Below are 5,953 nucleotides of genomic sequence, written 5' to 3' on the forward strand. Positions count from 1 at the left end.
CAATATATAGTACAGCATATATAGTACATTGTAAGCAGGGCCGGATTAACGCATATGGCTTGATATGGCTGCGGCCTGGGGGGGCCCACCTGTCAGGGGGGCCCTGATTGGCCAAAAGTCAAAAACTGCAGGATTGCGATAAGCTGCAATGTTGAAAAAAGAATCTGTAATGTTGAGCACAGTTTTAAATATTGCTATTACTCTTCTTCACAGTCGGCAGACATGTTATCCTTAAATCCTATGTCAATTATGACACTGTCTGTCTACGTAATTTTGTTGTGAAATTTACCTTCTAGGGAGGCCCACAGCAACCTGCAGCGTTTGCCGGGCCATATTAATCCAACCCTGATTGTAGGAAAGCTATGAAGTCAAGTAATTACACCAGGAAGACAACCTGGGCGTGTAGCCACTGAGGTCACCAATGGAAAAAAGTGTCTTACCAGCCCCTACAATATTGGATTTGGAATGTGTGGTTATTAATCTAGCTGTTGGGATGTAAACATGTTGTTTTTAAGTAGAAAAGTAAGTTTATCATCTTAAACTGTGGTGGTTCACTTTACCCCAGGAATTTCTCTGGTTTGTCTCAGTTCACCCCGTCTCCGGGGTAAAGTGAGACACTTGACCACTTTTTTAGAAACAATTATATTTTCATGGTCCTTTTTCATGAAGATATTCTGATCATTTCCATAGTTGGGTAACATCCTGAATTAGTGGAAAATGTGGACATGTTACAGCAATATTATTTCAGCTTGGCTAGAGAGGGCAGTTCATGCAAAAAAACGTCTCACATTACCCCGCCCTCCCCTACTGTACTTTATGTGGCAGCTGTGGCCTAGTGGTTAAGGAGGAGGGCTTTAGATCAGAGGGTTGCCTGTTCAAATCCCACCCTTCCACTCTCTATCTCACTCATTTACACATGAAAAATGGGCAGATTCACTTGTCTATCCACTTTCGCTGTGAATTTATTGGCATGCCCTAGTCGTGTTATGTGTGGGGCAACAAATATAAACAATGAAAACCAAGATTTTTGAATATAAATAGTCAATAAGGAAAAATGATGACAAGTCCTCAGTTGCAAGACATTTCCATTCTGCAGGCCATGACACATACTATTGAAAAAATGTTGAATGTAGAAATGGTCAATTGATCTTGATCACCAGGAGGGGGCGACAGAGAGAAGCGCCTCCTCCAGCGAGAGGTCTGGTGTATTTTTAACTTGAACACCTGCATACCAAATGGGATGAATGAGGGAATGTCCTAGCCTAGAAATCTAGACGCCCCTAGTGGCCGCAAAATGAATTTGCTCCCGGGGGCAGTCTAGCCACCCTGAATCTACAACCGATCCAAGCTGGATCGGGGTTCGCGGCCAATCAAATCGTGAGGGGCGGGATCGGGGGCCGGGCTACCTAGTGACGACAGAGTGTGCGACGCTTCGTGTGTAGTCCCAGAGAGAAGTAAACAATGGCTGCCCCTAGCGAATTGACGGCGTCTTTCGATTCAGCTTTGGCAACGACTCTCGAAGATTTGGATATTCATTTCACCTTGCGAGACCAGCAGATAACGGCATTAACGTTTTTTCTGCAGAAAAGGGACGTTTTTGGAGTATTGCCCACCGGATATGGTAAAAGCCTGATTTACCAACTTGCTCCGCTGGTGGGGCGACGCATGGGTCTGCTGCACAAACCACTGGTGGTTATCGTGTCACCCCTTTTAGCACTTATGGACGACCAGGCACAAGAGGCCGAAAAACTGGGTCTTACAGCTGCGCAACTTGGCAAAAGCGACACGGAGGAGATCCATTTCACTGTGCGTAAGTGTATTACATGGTATTGCATATTGTTATACTGGTATTACACTATATTACATGGTATTGCATACTGTTACACTCGTTATTACACTGTACCTGATATTGCATATTGTTACACTGGTATTACACTAGTATTACATGGTATTAAATATTGTTACATTGGTTATTACACTGTACTTAATATGGTAGATTCACTGAAATGGTGAACCATTAAAATAAGGTGTTACGGGGCAAATCAATCCTCCCAGTCAGAAGTTATGGGCCAAATGAAAATTCATCCATTTTGAAAGTGTTGGCCTTAAAAATCTAATCAGTTTATGAACCCACCCATGAGCATTCACACACAAAATCTGGGACAAATCCATCCACCCGGTCAGTAGTTATGGGCCAAACAATAATTCGGCCATCTTGAATTCAGCCATCTTGAAAGTGTTGACCTCCCAACTCGAAGCAGTTCATGAACCTACCCTAGAGCATTCACACACCAATCAAAATGACGTAAATAAAGTTTTTAATATTTATTTTCTATACAAATCCTGTATTTCATATTGCAAGACTAATCTTACCTTTAAGAGTAAGAACAGCCTGTCTGTCACTGTAGTAGCAATACTGATGGTAGACGTACAGTAGGTGTATAGCAGCAGCAGTGTCTGGGACTTAGACTCTGTGATCATCCTCTTTTTATAACTCAGGAATGATGTAAGGTCGTTTGGGGTGACCTTAGGCCCAGGGACGCCGGTCAGCAATATTACTTATTATGTGTTTTTCCACAACCAGAGTATTTATTCAAATATCAGTGTTGTGGGAAAGTAGAAACCTGTTACCTATCGCCCCCCCCCCTCTCTCTCTTTCTCTCTTTCTCTCTTTCTCTCTTTCTCTCTCTCTCTCTCTCTCTCTCTCTCTCTCTCTCTCTCTCTCTCACACACACACACACACACACACACACACCCTGCATGGATAGCAGTAACATGTCCACTGATCTCATTGTATTTATTTGACGTAAATGCTGTAGACACCACTGTCTGCATATACTGAATACAACCTTCAGGTGCTCGATCAGATGTATGACATTATGTTTACAGATGACAATGTCAAATTCGATAAAAGGAAAGATCGGCTCTCGCCTAGGGCACCAAATTGCCTAGAACCGGCCCCGCACACATTGTGATCATCCCCTTTTATATAGTAGGCCTATGTCAGTAATTATGTACATGAACACGTATAGGGTGACCTTGGGCCCAGGGACGCCGGTCAGCAATAATGTATATCGTGTGCTTTTTCCACAACACGAGTGTGTTTACAACTATCAGTGTTGTGGGAAAGTACAAACCTGTTAGCTATCAGGTGAGACAGTCAGGGGGGAATCAACTGGTCTACCTCCATATAGAGCTCAAACACACACACACACACACACACACACACACACACACACACACACACACACGCACGCCCACACACACGCACGCCCACACACACACACACACACACACACACACACACACACGCCCGCCCGCCCACACACACACACACACACACATGTACGCACGCACGCGCACATACACACACACACACACACACACACACACACACACACACACACACACACACACACACACACACACACACACCACACACACACACACACAAACATACACACACACACACACCCGCCCGCACACACACACACCTACACACACACACATACACACACGCCCGCCCACACACACACACACACACACACACACACACACACGTACACACACGCCCGCCCACACACACACACACACACACACACACACACGCACGCACGCGCACACACACACACACACGCACACACACACACACACACATGTTCATGTTCATGTGTGTACATAATAATAATAATAATAATAATTGTATTTGTATAGCACTGTGTCATACAAGGCATGTAACTCAAAGTGCTTAACAAATGGGAAAAAACATTGTTAGAGATAGATTTAAAAGGAGAGGAGAGATAGATTTAAAAGGAGAGGTAGAGGAGAGGCAGAAAAAGCAGAAAGGCAGAGGAAGAAGAGATAGACAGAGAATGTAGAGTCATAAGGTCAACGTAGGTTAGGACCAGGATTCTTAGATGTGTAAGGTCCATAGTGGCTGGGCCTATCATAAGTCATAGATAGTCACACAGAGATTGGGCGCTCAGGTGCGGCCCCTGGTGGCATCAGGGGTGAGGAAAAACTCCCTTTCGCTTGATTCATAGTTTGTGAGGGGAAAAAAAGCTCAGTGAGGTCTGAGAAAAAAGACCCCCTGTAGTCAGGAAGAAACCTCAGGCAGAGACCAGCGGCCACCTAGGGGAGCCCCCTGCCAGGGCTGGATTGCGAGTAGTAAGGGCGCTGCGGCGGCTGGGACACTATGACGTCTTGGCAGCTAGGAGTTGGCAAGGATGAAGAGGTGGGTCTTCAGCTGCTTCTTAAAGGAGTCGACGGAGGTGGCTGATCGGATCTCGATGGGGAGGGTGTTCCATCTCTTGGGCGCATAGCAGGCAAACGCGGCGTCGCCGATCTTCTTCTGCGGGGGGGTGGGGGTCCTTAGCAGCTTGGCATCAGTGGACCTGAGAGCTCGAGCAGGGGCATAAAAAGAGAGCATGTCTGAGATATAGCTAGGGGCAAGTCCATTTAATGCTTTAAATACTGTGAGCAGAATCTTAAAGTCGATCCTGTATGAGACAGGTAACCAGTGCAGGTCTGCCAAGACAGGAGAGATGTGCTCTCTCATTCTGGTTCTTGTTAGGATTCTTGCCGCAGAATTTTGAATGAGTTGCAATTTGTCAATTAATTTTTTTGGGAGACCAGAGAAAAGAGCATTGCAGTAGTCTATCCTACTGGTGACAAAGGCATGAATAAGTTTCTCAGCGTCTTGTCGGGGGGCCAAGCCGCGCACTTTGTTGACATTTCTAAGATGGAAAAAAGCAGATTTTGTTATCTTGTTGATGTGAGGCTCAAAGCTCAAGTCCGAGTCTATGACCACACCTAGGCTAGTAACCTTATCTTTAATGTGTATGCTTAGGTCACCTAGGCTTGAGTGGAGTTTTGCACGTTTTTTCTTAGGCCCAATGAGCAACACTTCAGTTTTATCTTCATTTAATTTTAGGAAGTTACTGTTCATCCAATCTGTAATGGCAGACATGCATTTAGTCAAGGCATGAATGGCAGTGGTTTGGCTAGGCTCGACAGAGATATATAGTTGAGTGTCATCGGCATAGCTATGAAAATCAACATTGTGCTCTCTGATGATGGAGCCCAGGGGCAACATATAGAGAGAGAAGAGGAGAGGGCCCAAGCAACTACCCTGAGCAACTCCAAAAGGCACATCATACTTGTTGGAGACGTATTCTCCGATGGTGACAAAAAAACTGTCTTCCTGTAATATATGTTTTGAACCACTCTAAGACGTGACCGGACAAGCCTACCCAAGATTCAAGGCGGTCAATTAGTATGTTGTGGTCTATCGTGTCAAAGGCGGCACTGAGGTCGAGGAGGATAAGTGCTGAAACTTTGTTTGCGGCAGTGTTGAGCCTAAGATCACTTATTATTTTGGTTAGTGCTGTTTCGGTGCTATGGTTGGCTCTAAAGCCTGATTGGAATTTTTCCAAGATATCATTCCCAGCCAGATGTTGATTAAGCTGTTTAAATACAACTTTTTCTAGTACCTTGCTTATAAAGGGGAGGTTTGATATAGGTCGGTAGTTGTTTAAAGAATTCTGATCTAAATTTGTCTTTTTTAGGAGTGGCTTTACCATGGCTGTTTTGAATGAGCTTGGAAAAATGCCTGTAAGCATAGAGGTGTTAACAATTTGCAGTAACGGTGCTGCTAAGCAACCAAGTACGTTTTTTAGCAGATATGTGGGGATCGCGTCAAGGCTGCAGGTAGACTGCTTACTTTCCCTGACTATTTTACAGAGGTCGTCCTCTGTAATTGGACAAAACTTTTGGAAGCTCTCAGGTCTCCTAGGGGGGTTTAACCCTCCCCTCGGTGTATCGCCTGAGTGGGCGACAGAGGTTGCTGCGTTTCCACCTTGGATGCCTTCTCTAATGTCTGCAATCTTTTTATTAAAAAATCTAGCAAATTCCTCGCACTTGGCATGTGATGCTGCATTTAGGTTGTTATTGC

The sequence above is a fragment of the Engraulis encrasicolus genome, chromosome 7 (genome assembly GCF_034702125.1).
Source record: "Engraulis encrasicolus isolate BLACKSEA-1 chromosome 7, IST_EnEncr_1.0, whole genome shotgun sequence".
Lineage (NCBI taxonomy): Eukaryota > Metazoa > Chordata > Actinopteri > Clupeiformes > Engraulidae > Engraulis > Engraulis encrasicolus.